The 17,638-nt window shown below is 42.0% G+C and overlaps 1 protein-coding gene across 9 annotated transcripts in view; it reads left to right on the top strand.

The window, feature by feature from the left end:
• CDKL3 (cyclin dependent kinase like 3) overlaps positions 1 to 11,402 on the top strand; it is a 104,041-nt gene extending 92,639 nt beyond the window's left edge. For 8 of the 9 annotated variants that reach the window (XR_005781330.1, XR_005781332.1, XR_005781333.1 and 5 more), the window contains 2 exons: positions 5,729 to 5,894; positions 11,275 to 11,402. The gene's annotated coding sequence lies outside the window, so the exon portion shown is untranslated. The remainder of the gene's footprint in view (positions 1 to 5,728; positions 5,895 to 11,274) is intronic. The other variant, XM_040444496.1, reaches the window with a different exon arrangement.
• Positions 11,403 to 17,638: the final 6,236 nt, after the last annotated feature.

Below are 17,638 nucleotides of genomic sequence, written 5' to 3'. Positions count from 1 at the left end.
AAAAAAAAAAAAAAGAAAATCAACAGTGAACACATCCGTTCTCCAGGGGCTTAGGAGGGCAGACATAGCAGGTTTTCTGAGCTCTTGGAATCCTAGACAGGCTCTCAGCATTCATTTTTCCTCTAGGAATAGGTTCTTGTTCAGTTGTTAGGAATAAAAAATTCAGCTTGCAAGAACAACTAGTCATTCATCTGAAGTGTTACCTCATGTATAAGGAACCTTGCTTGGCCTTTCCCTCCTTGAAGGCAGGCATGCCTTGAGTCTAGAATAGCACTGTGGAATGAAATGAAGTTCCCATCTTCCTGCCCATGGCCTAATCCAGCCTTGGTTTTCCTCTCTTGTCAAATACTTCACCAGGAAGGAGCCAACCCAAATGTCCTTTGCCTTAATTTGGGCCAGTTTCTTCTTGATTAATTGTCTGGTGATACAATAATTTCTTGATCATTATACCCCGCCCTCCATCACTATTAGGTAGGTATTCCTTAAGTTTTTTTAAAAGGTTGTTTATTATTTATCTTTTATTAAGGAATCTTTATGCCCAAAGTGGGGCTCAAACTCATGACTCCAAGATCAAGAGTCACATGCTTCACCGACTGGCCAGCCAGGCGTCCCTCTTAAAACTTTTCTTATGAGCTTGAGCTTCTCAGAAGAAAGATACTTTTATTTATTTTTTAAAGGCTTTATTTATTTATTTATTTATGTATTTTAATGTTTATTTTTGAGAGAGAGAGAGCATGCGTGTGGGAAAGGCAGAGAGGGAGGGAGACACAGAATCGGAAGCAGGCCCCAGGCTCTGAGCTGTCAGCACAGAGCCCATTGCAGGGCTCAAACTCATGGATCATGATATCATGACCTGAGCTGAAGTAGGACGTTTCACTGACAGAGCCATCCAGGCGCCCCTGGTCTCCATCATTCTTTTTTTTTTTTTTTTAATTTTTTTTTTAATCTTTATTTTTGAGAAAGAGAGAGAGAGACAGAGTGTGAGTGGGGGAGGAACAGAGAGAGGGAGACACAGAATCCGAAGCAGGCTTCAGGCTCCAAGCTGTCAGCACAGAGCCCGACGCGGGGCTCGAACCCACAAACTGTGAGAGTATGACCTGAGCCGAAGTCAGACGCTTAACCGACTGAGCCACTCAGGCACCCCTCTCCATCATTCTTAATGATAAAAGCAGGGGCTTGAGCTGACAGGGCAGGGAGGGATGCTGACTTCGAATTCACATTGTGTAGAAGGCACCCCAGACCTCCTAGGTCATTAAACATCAACAAGCCATTGATGTGATTTACTGACTCCATGATATAGGGATGGGGAGCTAACCAAGAGACACTGTGGGTACAGGTAAGGTCCAGGACCCCGATGAGGTCATGTATTTCTGGTGGGAGGGATGGAAAGGATGAAGTTATGCTGGAACCATTTGAGAAGGATGAGTCAGGTCTCAGTGGGTGGTGGATACCTTGTCCTATGTGAAGCAGCCAGGCCATTTGAGAATCTCTGTATCTTTCCTGACATTTGTCAGCCATCTCTAGGTTTTAACCAGTGCTCCTCTTTTTGTTGTTGTTTTTTAATGTTTATTTATTTTGAGAGAGAGAGAATGTGCACACATGAGCAGGGAAGTGGGAGGGAGAGAATGAGAATCCCAACCAGGCTCCATGCTTAGCATGGAGTCCGACTTGGGGCTCAATCCCACAAACTGTGAGATCATGGCCTGAGCCGAAATCAAGAGTCGGACGCTTAATTGACTGAGCCACCAAGGTGTCCCATGTGCTCCTCTTCCCAAATATGAAGCTTATGTTATGGTTTTTATGTCACAGGCCCACTTAGTGTTCCATATTTTCCAGACCCTCATGTTTGTTAATGCATACAACTGATTTGTACTTTTGTTCTTCTGCATTGTTTCAAAGCCCACTGTTGCGTATTCACAAGGGCACACATTAACAGTAATCACTATGGTATTCAGTGTGGCTCACATCCTTGTGTGATTGACTGTTATCCAGGCTTATTTTTGTTGTTGTTGTTAATTTTTTTTAGTGTTTATTTTTGAGAGACAAAGACACAGCGTGAGAGGGGGAAGGGCAGAGAAAGGGGGAGACACAGAATTGGAAGCAGGCTCCAGGTTTTGAGCTGTCAGCACAGAGCTGGATGCGGAGCTCTAACTCACAAGCCGTGAGATCATGACCTGAACCAAAGTTGGATGCTTAACTGACTGAGCCACCCAGACACCCCTATCCAGGCTTATTATAAATACTGAAGTGTAGTTCTTAATTTGCAAGCATAATCCAGAAATGTAGTAATAGGTTGATTTCTGAGGTTGTCTTTCTTCCAGAAATCTGAAAATTCCAATGACTCTTTTCTGAAAAAAATTATGAATTAAGACTTCGGTCTTCTAGAAGTTCTCATCATGATTATCCTCATTGGACAGCTGAAAAAACATTGGCATGAAAGTAACAACTTTCTCTATAACTTAGGTGTTTCATTTACCTCCACAATGTTTATTTATTTTTGAGGGAAAGAGAGTGAGGGGGTAGGTGCAAAGAGAGAAGGGGACAGAGAATCCCAAGCAGACTCTGCACTGACAGCAGCGAGCTCCATGTGGGGTTCGAACTCATGAACCATGAAGTCATGACCTGAGCTAAAGTCAGATGGCCAATCGACGGAGCCACCCAGGTGCCCCCTCCACAGAGGGTTATTTTAAGAGGGTTTAGATAGGAGCACCTGGGTGTCTCCATCAGTTAAGCGTCTGACTTTGGCTCAGGTCACAATCTCGTGGCTTGTGGGTTCGAGCCCTGCATCTGAACCCCGCATCTGAGCTCTGTGTCTGAGCCCTGCATCAGGCTCTGTGCTTACGGCTCAGAGCCTGGACCCTGCTTTAGATTCTGTGTCTCCCTCTCTCTCTGCTCCTCCCCTGCTTGCACTCTGTCTCCCTCTCTCAAAAATAAGCAGACAATAAAAAAAATGTTGAAGTGAATTAAAAAAAAATTAAGAGGGTTAAGATATATCTGAATGGTCACTAAGAATTTCTGATGGATTTGAAACCTGACCTGCTTAAAGGATTGAATAATCCTAGTTGAATTCTGGCCTATCCAGGTGACCTTGAGAAAGAACTGACAGTTCTTATTTGTGTCAGTCCCGGGACGTTCACCAAGGGGCAAAGGCAAGGTGGCTCAGGGCCCGATGTCCACTATTTGTGGCAAAGCCACTCAGAGATGCTGCCTTGCAGATACGAGGCCCGCCCCGTCACCTGTGTCCTGTGACAACAGCATTAAGAGAAAAGATGTTTCTCTCCCATCTCCAAGACAAAGTGAGGGATTGAATTACGCGGGCCCTTTGCCTTGGCCTCAGGCAGGTATATCTGCACTATCACCCGTGTACTGTAGCCATGTCTGACTCCCCATTTCCTGTGCAGGTCGTAAACTAGCCATGGCGCTCCCACATACTGCATCAGCCCAAGTATATAGTGCCCAAGTACTATAGCACTGCTTGATCAAATCAAGTAGACACAGATCCTATGATGAGATTTCTGTGGTCAGTTGACACCCTCCCTTTTCCTGTACCAACCAGGAGTGATGTTGCCAACAGCCGAAATCTGGTGGAAGTGAGAACTGGGGAATGTTTGTTGGCAGGGCCACTTCCTACAGTTGTACCCTGAACAAGACTCCCAACTGAGGGGGTGAGTTGGGGCTGAAACTCAGTCTGGGCTCCATCTTGCCCAACCTTGCATTTAACCACTGGGCAGTTTTCTCCAAGATGAAGAGGCACCTTTTCTAATGCACTTAAAGACACCTTGTGGGCAAGAGGTTGTCTAAAGAAATTGCTACACAGGCCCAAAATGGGTCACATATGAGGCTGCTCATGGCAGCATTGTTTTGGGTGCTAGAAAGTTATAGGCACTGGGGGTGCCCATTACTGGAGTATTCAGCAGTCAGGGATGATGGACTGGATGTGCACATAGCAATGTGGATAGGTCTTAAAAACAAAGTGTGGAGTGGAAACAATAAGAGTGAGATCTGTAATACAATGCTATTGTGTAAATTAAAAGACATGCAAACCAGTCATCAACACACATCCACAAGAACACATACAAGCCAAAAATATATAATTAAATGTATTAGAATGGTTCCTAAAAGAGTGGACTTGTCTGGACCAATTAAGGTAATGTGCCATGAACTGAAAAGTGCAATTAATTTAGCACTCTACACCTGAGGCCTAATAAGTTTTAAAAAATTAGGTGCCCTGGGCCTTGCCATTTAATGCATTCCTCACCCCAGCTATTGACCACCAGCATGGCTAGATCAGCATGATCACCGCTTTTTAATAATCTCATTGACATGGGGCGCCTGGGTGGCGCAGTCGGTTAAGCGTCCGACTTCAGCCAGGTCACGATCTCGCGGTCCGTGAGTTCGAGCCCCGCGTCGGGCTCTGGGCTGATGGCTCAGAGCCTGGAGCCTGTTTCCGATTCTGTGTCTTCCTCTCTCTCTGCCCCTCCCCTGTTCATGCTCTGTCTCTCTCTGTCCCAAAAATAAAATAAACGTTGAAAAAAAAAAAAAATAAAAAAAAAAAAAAATAATCTCATTGACAGAGACTTATATCTGGACTTGTGGGAGCTTCATTATAACATAGCTGTCCTTATCAAACTCAGGTTTGAGTTTGCTATCTCCTGGTCCTTAAAAATCCTTGGAAGTTAACTTGCCTTATCTGTATTATTTTATTTTTCTTGTAGTCATAAATAGAAATGAAAGCATTTACTTCCCCAGGGATTTTTTTTTTTTTTAAAAGTAGGCTTCTTGTCCAGCATGGCACCCAACAGGGGTCTTGAACTCACAACCTTGAGATCAAGGCCTGAACTGAGATCAAGTGTCAGATGCTTAACCAACTGAGCCACCCCGGCACCCGATTCCCTAGCAGTTTAATCAATCTATAAAAGCTTTGTTAATGAAGAATAGTGACTACAAAGAAGAAAAAAAAAAACCCTGAATTCTGTTTGGCCTGGTTTCCACTTATTGCATTCGGCCAAGGCTTGCAGCAGATGGGTCAAAATGGGCCTATCGTCATTGTGACACAGTGTATAAGTTTCTTTCAGTGTATAAGTTTCTTTCAAGATTTATCTGGAACATTCTAAATCAATGTAATCAAAAAGTACCTGATGGGGGCACCTGGGTGGCTCAGTCAGTTAAGCATCTGACTTCTGCTCAGGACATGATCTCACAGCTTGTGGGTTTGAGCCCCACATCACTCACACTCTGTCTCTCTCTCTCAAAAAATAAACATTAAAAAAAAATTTTTTTTAAAGTACCTAATGCATAAAACTTGCACCATTTAACAAATATATGAGTAACTCCAGCACCATTTTTGAGATAGTTCTTGGTCCACTCTGTGTAGCTTAAACAAAACAAAACAAAACAAAACAAAACAAAACAAAACAAAAAGACCTAATACTCTTCAAAGAGGCATAAAGAAAGTTCCCTTTCAGTAGGTATCTGGTAAATGTTAAGTTAGATTGAATGCCCTTTTGCTATCCATTAAGGGACATCTCTTGCCCCTGTGGTATCTTACATGTATAAGAGAAGGTACCTCTTCTTCCCAGCAACACAGCCCCACAGTCAGGCACAAGTGTAGCAAGTGGAGCTGGATCTCAGCCTAGTAACCTCATTGGTTATTAAGGGTATAATCAACACAGCTGTAGGACGTGGCCCTGCACACAAATAAGTTCCCCGCCTTTCTCTCTTCCACTAGGTTTCCATGATTTGCAACTTTATTCTGGTTGGTGTTGGAAAGGCAGGCTTGAATGACCATCCTAGTCCCAAGTAGAGCAACAGTATCTGCCATCCCACATGCTCTTCTGGAACTTTGCCTTTGCCTCTGTAAAGCTGGAGTCTGATTCTACTCTCTTTGAGTCTGGGTAAGCTTTGGACTTGCTTGCCACCAACACAACACAACACAACACAACACAACACAACATGAGTGACGATGTAATTTCTGAGGTTAGGTTATAAGAAGTGATATAGCATCCACCTTGTTGACTGGAACACTTGAACTTGGAGCCCTAAGCTGCTGTGCAAGAAATCTGACTATCCTGAGACTACCAAGCTGCAAGAAAGCCATACCACATGGTGAGGCTGTATGTAGGGCCTGTGGTCACAAGTCCTAGTTTTTGAGTGCTCGAGACTCAGACACCAGACCTGTGAGTAAACAAACTTTAGATGCTTCTAGCTCCCAGTTTTGAAATCATCACCGCACTCTGAATCTCCTCAGCTCAGGCCCCAGATACCTTGGAGCAAAGAGCAACCATCTTTACTGTGCTGTTTCTGAATTTCTGGCACATGGAATCCACAAGCACCATAAATTGGTTTATTTTATTGTTTTATGTTACACAGCAATAGTAACTAAAATACCTATTATCTTTGATAACACCAAGAAGGAGAATAAAAAAAAAGGAGAGGAAACTTATAAAATTTAAAATTAAAAATTTAAATACATTTAAATTTAAATTTAATTTAAATTTAAAATTAAAAAATTATAAACTACAGGATACAGACAAAATATATCAACAAATACAAGTGACAGATTAGATTAAACCACGACAGAAAGACACTTGTGAAAATCAGGGCAATTTGACCTCTGACTGGATACTAGATGATATTTAAAAAATTATTGTTAATTTTAAAGATGTGATAAAGTTATCTTTAAAGATGTGATAAAGTTATTGAAAAATGAGTCCTTGGGGCACCTGGGTGGCGCAGTCGGTTAAGCGTCCGACTTCAGCCAGGTCACGATCTCGCGGTCCGTGAGTTCGAGCCCCGCGTCGGGCTCTGGGCTGATGGCTCAGAGCCTGGAGCCTGTTTCCGATTCTGTGTCTCCCTCTCTCTCTGCCCCTCCCCCGTTCATGCTCTGTCTCTCTCTGTCCCCAAAATAATAAATAAACGTTAAAAAAAATGAGTCCTTATTTGTTATGTATACATACCGATGTATTTGCTTATGAAAATACATGATTTGCTTTAAATTGGATTTAAAATGGAAACGAGGGGAGGTGAGGGTACAGATAAAACAAGATTGCCATTTTTTTAAATTTAATTTTATTAAAAAATTTTTTTTAACGTTTATGCATTTCTGACAGAGACAGAGCATGAGTGGGGGAGGGGCACAGAGAGAGAGAAAGGGAGACACAGGATCTGAAGCAGGCTTTAGCTGTCTACACAGAGCCTGACATGGGGCTCGAACTCACAAACCCCGAGATTACGACCTGAGCTAAAGTCGGCCACCCAACCAACCGAACCACCCAAGCACCCCTAAATTTAATTTAATTTTGGAGAGAGGGAGAGGGAGAGAGAGAGGGAGAGGGAGAGGGAGAGGGAGAGGGAGAGAGAGAGAGAGAGAGAGAGAGAGAGAGAGAGAGAGAGAGAGAGAGAGAATTTTAAGCAGGCTCGACACAGGGCTTGATCCCACAACCCTGGGATCATGCATGACTGGAGCCGAAATTAAGAGTAGGATGCTTAACTGACTGAGCTACCCAGGTGCCCCAAGATTGCCATATTTTAATAATTGTTGAAGCCAGGTGATAGGTACATGGAGGTTTATTATCTCTACCTTTGTGCATATTTGAAACTTCCCATAAGAAAAAGTTTGCCAGCGTGAGACTCACGAGGAACTTATTTGTCCTCTGTCCTGTTCTTCCAGGCTGTAGTTATGTGCTAACAGGTGCCAATGATTTAAATAGATTGCCCCTCCTATAAGCAAGACCTCTGTGTACTCCTGGAGGCTTCTTGAGACCCGGGACCCTTCACCCATGTGGGATTTCAGGCAGATCTCAGGACTAAGAAAGAAAGCATATTCTCAGGCAAATAAATGTTTTAGGCACTCCTCAAATCAGTTTAACTTTGGGTGGCTGGAACTCCCCCTGAAGACAGTATTCTCTTCTCTGATAATACCCAGTCCAGCCCTAGGTATACAGGGGGACATCCATGAATTCCTGGCGAATTGACTGAAGAAAATTCATTGTTCAGGATGCATTCATTAGCTTACTCTGAAGGTTAAGGAGTGTTCGATTTTAAACTTTGAAATATATCTGTCACCAGAAAGACAGGCAAATAGGCTGCATGTTGCTACACAGATGATGTACTTTGGAAGGTCCTTCTGTTTGCTTGCAGGTTCCCTCCCTTGAATAAAGACTATTAACTCATGCTGCAGCCTGCTGCTCTCTGCTTGGCTTTGGCTATGTCACTAAGCCCAAAATAGAAAGTTCTTTTACTGCAGAGCAGGGAAAGAGGTTTAAATTTATCAATTCAAATAACAAAGGAAAGCATTATACTGGCTCTTCTCTGGGGCGGGGGTGGGGGGGGTGGGGTGGGGGGGGGGTGGGGGGGGGGGGGGGGTAGGGAAGAGATAATGCCTGCTTCATCAAGGAGAAGGAGTGATCTGACACTGGCAGGGGTTGAGACCAAGAGACAAGCTTACACTGTGGTGAGTTGGGCTTGTTTCCCATCCTGGCTCCCCTCATTCCCTCCTTCCAACCATGTCACCTCTTTTAGGACATGGGAAAGCAGCTGAGCCACTGAGGAACCAGTCCCAGAAATGTCACTGAAGTTATCAGACTGGAAACAATTCTCTGAGCCAAACCCCTTCTCTCTTAGCTTTGAAAGGAGTCAGTACCTTGCAACAAAGTTACCCAAAAGGGAGATGTATCTTTTCCTTATCAAATCGTCAAAAATTTTTGATGATCCCTAGGGTTAGAAAGAGTTTGTGGAAATTGGCATTCTTGTGTATTGCTGGAGGGAGGTAGACTGAGCCAATCACCTGGAGAGCAACCTGACAACATGGATCTGTGGTATACCAGAGACTGTGGATCTAGAGGCTCTCTGTTTATAGCTGGTGGGAGTGTAAATTGGGTCTGTAGACAGACTCTTGTACATGTACAACAGGGAACATTTATAGTATAACATTCATAGTAGCAGTGTGAACAAAAGCTAAATCCTAGAAACAATGCACGTACATGGATGAATTTTAGCAAAGTGAATGGAAAAAACAAATCCCAAAAGATGACATACAGCTTGATGTCCTTTTTATAAAGTTAAGGACAGTTCTGAAAATTTACTCTTTAGGAATATATACACATAGAGCAAAACCACATCAAAAGAAAAGGAAATGAACTTACGATTCAGAATGGTTCCCTTGGGTGGGGAACACAGGAAGATGGTGTGGAAAGCCTTATGCTTCAGTATTGGTTATTGCCGAGGCCCTAGCTTTTGTTTTGGGTTGTGGATTGACAGGGACTGAATATGTTATTAAAATTAATGAATTGGGTGCCTGGGTAGCTGAGTTGGTTAAACATACAACTCTTGGTTTCGGCTCAGGTCATGATCTCACAGTTCGAGAGTTTGAGCCCCTCACTGGGCTCCGCACTGACAGTGTGGAGCCTGCTTGGGATTCTCTCTCTACCTCTTTTTCTGCCCCTTCCCTGTTTGTGCTCAATAAATAAACAAACAAACAAACAAACTTTAAAAATAAATTTAAAAAATTAATGAATTTACCACCAAAATTAACAAGATCAGGCCATCCAGTACCAATTATGGGAGTGTCAGAACAAAGGATTATGGTGAATCCAGTTATTTATGCCAGACGTTAAAACAAAACAAAACAAAACAAAAACAGAGTATATATCCTTTGGCACAGTCACTCCATGTCTAAGCATTTATCTTAAGGAATAAATAAAGATGCACACAGACATTTGTGAACAGGACACTTACCATGGTACTTATAAAAATAAGAAACAATTACCAAACTAAGAGATTAGTTACATAAATTGGGCTGCATTGATATGCTTGAAAACTAGGTAGTCTTTTAGAATCATTCTTTTCTGGAGTGTGTGGGTGGCTCAGTCAGTTAAGCGACTGAGTTCAGCTCAGGTCATGATCTCGGTAGTGAGTTTGAGTCCCACATTGGGCTCTGTGCTGACAGCTGGAAGCCTAGAGCCCACTTCGGATTCTGTGTCTCCCTCTTTCTGCCCCTCCCTGACTTACAGTCTCTCTCTCTCTGTCTCAAAAATAAACATTAAGAAAACTTTTTTTAGAAATATTCTTTCCAAGGAGTATTTAACTATATGGGAAAACAGATACATACAGAACAGACACATGCAACATGAACTTTAGTTCACAGTTTTTAATTTCCGATAATATATATCTATGCACACCAAGAAAAGCTGAGAAGGCTATACATCAAAATGATTATAGCCCTCATTTCTGGATCTTATGATTGTTTCTTCCTGAAACTTGCCGGCAGTTCACAAATTTTCTGCAGTGATCATTAATTCTTTTACAGCCAGAAATAGTTTTATTATAAAAATAGTTAATAATAATAGCTAATGTTGATGGAGTACTTGTTATGTACTAGAGCGTTACATGGATTCATTTATTTAAGGCTTAAAATAACCCTACGGGGTTAGGACCCTATGGGGGTCCTATTATGATCCCCATCATATGAATGAAAATACTGATGTTTAGGGGGTTAAATAATTTTGAGGACACAGAAGCCATAAGAAGTTGTGCCTTGAATCAGGCTTGTAGGAGGTTCTTAAAAGGGTGGGCCTGATTGTAGGCTATTGGTCTCCCTGGTGCAGGATGGCTGTACCAGAGACAATGATCTCCCCGCGAGCAACACTGGGAATTGAACAGGCTGATGTAGAACCTGCAATCCACACCCAGAAAGAGGCCCCCAAGGGTTGTCTGAGCCTGAGCCAACACAAGGCAGCCAACCATCAAATGTGGGTTGGGTGTGGGGCACACATAGGAAAGCCAGGAAACCCAGCCTCTAAAGGTTTCTGAAGAGCCCCTGTGGGAGATCCCAGAGCAGAGATGTTTTTACTCATGGCTCTGACTAGCTCTCGTCTCCAGCAGCCACTGTAGGATTGGCCTCTAGAGCCTTTGGTGAAGAGGAGGGTGCTCTAGGGATGGGACAGAGCCAGGACTCAGCCGCGGTCTCTTTTCATCACTCATGCTTTAAATATAAGCTCTGATGTGATCAAGGCGCCAGAGATAAAATGCCTTTCTCAAGCTAAGCAAGCAGGATCGGGTATCCAATTTGGACAAGACAGTGGAAAGTAGACTCAGGGGGAAAAAATCCCTTGGCCTCAACACCAACACACGGGAGCTGAAGAATTTGACACCTTAACATTGTAGAATAAACAAACGTAGGCATAATTTCCTATGTTTTCTTAAAAGCATCTAAAATAGATATGATTTAAGGGGGAGTTCTTGTCTGACTTTAACAGCCAGTTCTTCTCTTCTCAGCTGAGGAATTCTGGATATCCTTTAAGATGTAGCTCAAGCATCAGCTTCTGTGGAAGTACTTCCCAAGCTGCCCCAAGTAACGATGCCGTTCCTCTTCTGTACGTGTTTAATAAATACGTTTACCTGTAGGAATGTCCGTCTTCCACTGCTGGACCATGAGTTCAGTGGACTGTGTTTTATGCGTCTTTGGGTTTTCCCCACTATTCCTGTATTTCTTCCCGTCACCTGTCCTCCACATGCATCTCTATGCCTGTCATGTGGTAAGTGCCAATTAAATGTTGCTTTTGGAACAGAGAGGTATAAAGGCTTGGGGTGTGGTCTTCTAGAATTCTCAGAGCTGGGAATCAAACCCTTTTGTGCATCTAAAATACTTGAGAGAATCTGATAAATGCTAAGAACCTTTCTTTCCCCAGGGAAAAAAGCATATACAAAAGAAAACTCCCAGTTGTACAGCAGTAAGTGCTCTCGCTCTCTTGCTCTCTCTCTCTCTCTCTCTCTCTCTCTCTCTCTCTCACACACACACACACACACACACACACACACACACGAGTGCATGTAAAACTGGGGAAATATGAATGATAGGTAGGTTGTATCAATATCAATATCCCAGTTGTGATATTGTACTCTAGTACTGCAAGAGGTTACCAATGGGAAATCAGGATTTCTTTGTATTATTTCTTACAACCACATGAGAATCTAAAATTGTCTCAATAAAAATTTCAGTAAAAAAGAAAATTCCTATACATTATCCTCTGGGAGTTGGTAAGTCCCCACGAATCCACCTATGAATCCTAAACTAAGAGGTCTCCAGTACAGTCCAATCTCTACGTTGTTATATGGGGAAACTGATGGGTAAAGATGTGCTTAAAGTCATACAGATTGTTGATGGCAGAGGTGAGGATGAGCCCAGCACTCTTTTCCTTACACTGCAACTGGTTTCTGGGAGGCAGAGAGTGCTGTCCATTTGGTATTGTTTACTGGACTAAAAGGCAAAGCTAACCTGGTATTTCCTGTTGTGGAGAGAAAGCAGGAAAATTCATTTTCAGAACTGTTTGGTCTCTTTTTTCTTCTCATGGCTTTCTAAGCTGCCTATGCTCAGCCTATGGATCGGGAAGGATCTCCTTTCCAAAGAAGGTGGCTCAGGGGCTGGCAGGCTTTTTGCTTCTGCATAATAAAGAGCCAAATCAAGCAGGCTGGACAAAGGGAGGAGGAGGAGAGAAAGAGAAGAAAAAGGATGAGGGTACATCAGAGAAAAGAGAGCACAAGGGCATGGTACAAGAAGACAGTAGTGGAGGGGACGAGATGGATGTATTTAGGGAATAGGAGCGATGGGGTGGGCTGGATCACAGGCCACTCACTACTGAGCTGCAACCTGTAAGGACATGGATTATTGGTCTATCCTTGGAGATTGCTAGGCATTGAAAGTGTCAGATGGTTCAGTGGTCAAGATCTTCCATTCATGAAAATCATTTGAGTTTTGATGCTAAAGGCTCTCTAGTAGGACTTCGGACTTTGGGCACTGAAGCCAGACCTCAGCTCCTCTGCTTACTAGTTATTTTACCTTATACAAGTTACTCAGTCCCTTTGTGCCTCAGTTTCATCATCTGTAAAATGAGGATAATAATAGTACCTCACTCAGGAGTTGTGAGGGAGGAGGGATATAATATACGTAAAGTACTGGGAAGAGTACATAAGTGCTTAATAAATGCTGGCCTTATAACTGTTAACTACTTGACAGAGACTCATTTCCTATTCCTTGTTCCTCCAAAGATGGAGAAAACTGATTAACATCCTTCCTTTAAAAACCATCCACCAACCTGTAGGCACTAAATTACCCATGAGTTTTCTCTTTTCTGCACACAATGTCTGTTCCTTCTTTTGTTTGTGGACCTAATTCTATCACCATCCACCACAATTTTTTTTAAAATTTTTTTTAACGTTTATTCATTTTTGAGACAGAGAGAGACAGAGCATGAATGGGGGAAGGTCAGAGAGAGAGGGAGACACAGAATCTGAAACAGGCTCCAGGCTCTGAGCCGTCAGCACAGAGCCCGACACGGGGCTCCAACTCACAGACCGTGAGATCATGACCTGAGCTGAAGTCGGCCGCCCAACCGACTGAGCCACCCAGGCGCCCCACCATCCACCACAATTTAAAGATGAGCATATAAATACCTGGTCATTGTGTGTGTGGGGGGAGGTGGGGTGTCTCCCTGTCTGGTGTGCCTTCTAACAGCTTAGGGAATGAACACTCCTGTCAAGGGAGAGTGTTTCTTTCCATCAGACAGAAGAGCAGTATGGTCCTATCTTCCTATCTTTGCAAATTAATTTCAAAGTACTCCTTAGATGCTTTTGTACTTGCAAATTCATCTGCTTTGGAGAACCTTATTTCTTTTTTGGCGGCGGGGGGGGGGTGTGATTTCTAAATCTTGCCTAGAGTCAAGCTAGAACACTGGTAAACTTGTTAATATGGAAAATATGAACAAAATATAAACAGATTTTCTCTCTGGCTCCCTGCAAAATGCCACCTCATCTTCTACAGCATCTCTGAGAGTCTTTAGGGAATACTCATATGGGCTCACGAACAAGTTCTCCATTCTTACCCCTCTGCTCTGACAGGTGCCAGGTCTCTGTGCTGTTTCACCAGACTCTGAGGTTTTCCTGTTGCTCTTGTAGGCACTCCCAATCAAGAGAGACCTACAACCATCAGAGAAGACTCTTCAGAGAGTGTGGGGCTTGAACTGGTCTTGAATGCCAGGGTTCTTATAGATACAAGTGGCTGTCTGAGGAGAAGGGACATGTTGAGCAAAGGAGAAAGTAGGAATGGAGTGGATGAGTACAGTATTTGTCTGAGAGAGGAAGAGGGCCATCTGAGCCGAAGATAAGATCTTTTAATGAGAGGGAAGGTAGAAGAAAAGGCCATATTGAAATGCCGTGTGAGGAGGCCATGTAAGAGATCCACAGGAAGGTGAGACTTCTTTTCACAAGAAAGTTGGGGCCCTTGAGTAATATTCCAGGGCATAGTGGAATATTTAACATAACTATTGGCTACTTGTTGTTTGGGCCTGTGACTCCCCTAATCATGTTTACTCAGGATATCTGAAGATTTTTTCACAATTATGAGCAATATGTTTTCATTACAGAAGAATCAAGTACATAAAAAAAGAAAAAAAAGAAAAACTCCATTCACCAGAAGCAACTGCTATTAGTACCTCATTGTATAGATTTCTAAAGTCTCATAAACATATACTTATATTTAATAAAATTATGGTACTATCATATATGCTGTTTTATAAGGTATTTGTCACTTAATACTATATTGTGCATAATGTTCCATGTCAATAAACCTATTTCTATGATAAGATTTTTAACACCTGCAAAGTTGGTGACAGTATTTTTAAGGTTTATCCAGCCTTCTGGTAATAAACTTTGCCTTTCATTTCAGAGATTTTATTTTTCCTGTAACAGGGTAAAAAATATTTCCTCTGTAACTGAGAATAGTATCTAGATGGCAGGGACATTACCAAAGGATAATATGGTCATTTCTCTCTCTTTTTTCTTTAGCCAAACTGTAGTAGGTGAGGGAAAGAGCTGTATTATATCTGTGGCAAAATTCCTGGCCACAAAATTTTGGCCACATATATAAAATTCTAATTTCAGGTGAAATGTTAAGTTTAATTGTTCAGAAAACTGCAAAGGAGAAAAACAGGGATAGCTACCAATAAGTTGCAAGTATTTGTGTATCCCGAGTACCAAAATCTTCCAGTAGTTGGGCAGGCCCAGTTGGCCAGAACATGGCAGGCTTCTCACGGGCAGAGGCACTAATGTTGACTAATTAGGTCTTTATGTTGGAATTTCTGGGGCATAAAAGGCCTTGGTGCAAAGTGCATGTTATCAGATATGGCACCCTTTTCAGATAAAAAATTCTGACACAACAGGAACATAAGACTAACCAACTGTATTATTTCTTGAATTTATTCCTCATTGACTTTTTCTCTACACAACAAGCCTTCTGAATGTTTGCACGGTGTCAAGGGAAGAGAGGGGATGTTCTTTTTGTTCCATCTCGACCCTCTTTTCTTGAATCCCCTCCCCCCTCCATCTTCACTTCATCCGATGGCTTTGTGTGTATATGATGTTTTTGATACTGTTATGTTCTGTTTCCATAGCAGGCAATGAAGTGCTCCAACTGGCATTAGGGGATATGTAGGACCAGAGACCACTTAGAACTATTAAAAGTAAGAATATCTCATACTTACTGGACATTTACTATATGCTGTGTTTTACATTCATAATTTCACTGAATTCTCATAAGAACCTTATTATTTGGCAATTATAATTATCCCCACTTTATACATGAGATAACGGAGACTCAGAAAAGTTATGTAACTTGCCAAGCTTCTTAACTAGAATTCAAACCAGGTCCATCTGATTCCAGAGTCATTTCTTACCTATCTGGCTCTACTTTCTGTCTCAGTAAAGCTTAGAAATCAGGCAACTGGAAGGAATAACAACAAAATAAACCTAATGTGAGGCCAAGAGAATTGTTGACAAAACGATGTATCTCATTCTTCCTCCAAGATTTGATGTCAATTTTTATACTTTGGCTAAGAGTACCTATTATCAAGCTATTTGCTCAAGGTCATCTTCCTTCAACCCCACCCCCATCATCAGATGATTTTTTTTTTTTTTTATAGCTATGTTTAAACATCATGGGCAACACTTAGACTTGCTGTATACTGAATTTGCCATCTGAGCAAAGATTTCTTTCTCAAAGCATATTTATTTACTTTCTGGTTTCTGCCAAGCAATTAAAAGGACAATTTTTTTTGGTTTGCTTTTACTTTTTTGTTCCAAGCATTCCTCAGCTCTAGAATTTAGACAGTCAGGCCCACTGAGTCAGGACCAGATCAATCAATCTGAAGTTTCAGATCCGTCGGTGAGTATGAGTTCTGCAGAGTAAGAAAACAATCTAGATTCCTTCTAAAGAAAAACACATTCTGATTTAGTTCTGTATTGTTTATAATCACATATGCTTTACTTCGTGGCTTGAAAGCTAATAAGAGCTTCCTAGAATTCATTGCTTAAGAAGTTAAGTCATGGCATCTAATTATTTGGCAGGATGTTTTAAGTATATATAATTATATCTTCCCACCATTTTGTGGTGGTGGTGAGCCAAGTAATCTGCATCAAGAGAAAATAAGTAATACCTACATTAGGGCTACCAACTAGGAGCTCACAGCACTTTGGAAAAACCCATTCATTATAATCTTAATACATAGTAGGTGCTCAATACTTTTTTTTTTTTTAGGGTAGATAAAACTCATGAGGTTTTTATTGTTTGCTTTTTTAATCACACGACTTCTGAGAATATATCATTTTGTAAATTTCCTTTTGAAAGGAATTTGTTTCTCATGGGAATCATGGTTCAAGGAAACTACTTTAGAAATGCTGCTGCAGATGCATAAAATCTTGATGTCCTCAGTACACATTTGCACCCATTCAGGAGCTTTGTCTGAAACATCAAAGAATGCAGCCCTTAGGGTGTTCAATATTCTTTAATGAACCAAACTAACATCACCCAACCTTTCTAGATAAGAGAACTCAAGCAAAGGGAAATCACATTGACCCTGTTCTGTATTTCAGTTCTTAGAGGTCAGTTGTGTGAGTGTGGCAGATGCCCTGCACTTGGGAGTATCAAATTTCAAATCCTAATTACTACCTTGGGCAAGTCCCTTCTCTTTTCTGTTTGTCTGCTTGTTGCCCTGTAAGACAGGACCAGTTCTCACACAGGTACAGGGCAACAGTGAAGAATAAGATGACAACACACTAGGCATGACTTTATAGTCATGAACACTAAGTGATTATTTTTTCCTTATATATTCTACATGGTCTTAACTCCTTACTCCTCTATTATTGGGGGATGTTAACTATAAAACATGGTCAGAATTTGGGCTAAAAGAACTTTTTTCCGGTCTGGCAAATTAAGTATAAGCTTTTAGGGGAGAAAATCTGAGAGACTTTCCTCTAGGGACGCTGCTGGGAGGTATGAAAGAAAAGCAGAATTGCCATTTTCAGTCTGAGACCTCACTAAGCAAGTTCTCTTTGATGAAGGAGAATTTTCAGACCCATCATTGGCTCATCCAGGCCTCTAGATCCTTCTTCAGATTATTGGTTGGGACGATGCCCTCAGAGCTGCAGAGTGAGCCTGGATTTGGCAGGGTCAACTGCTATTGGGGATAGGAAATCTAGAAGACAAGTGACTAGGTTCAGCTCTTGCCTTGCATTTTAAAAGTCCTTTGGATGGGCTCCTGGGTGGCTCAGTCTGTTGAGCATCTGACTTCCTCTAAGGTCATGATCTCAA

The sequence above is a fragment of the Herpailurus yagouaroundi genome, unplaced genomic scaffold (assembly GCF_014898765.1).
Source record: "Herpailurus yagouaroundi ecotype Mexico unplaced genomic scaffold, PumYag 192, whole genome shotgun sequence".
In the NCBI taxonomy this organism is placed as follows: domain Eukaryota; kingdom Metazoa; phylum Chordata; class Mammalia; order Carnivora; family Felidae; genus Herpailurus; species Herpailurus yagouaroundi.
The sequence above is the reverse complement of the archived record's forward strand: the minus strand, read 5'-3'. Positions and strand labels throughout refer to the sequence as shown.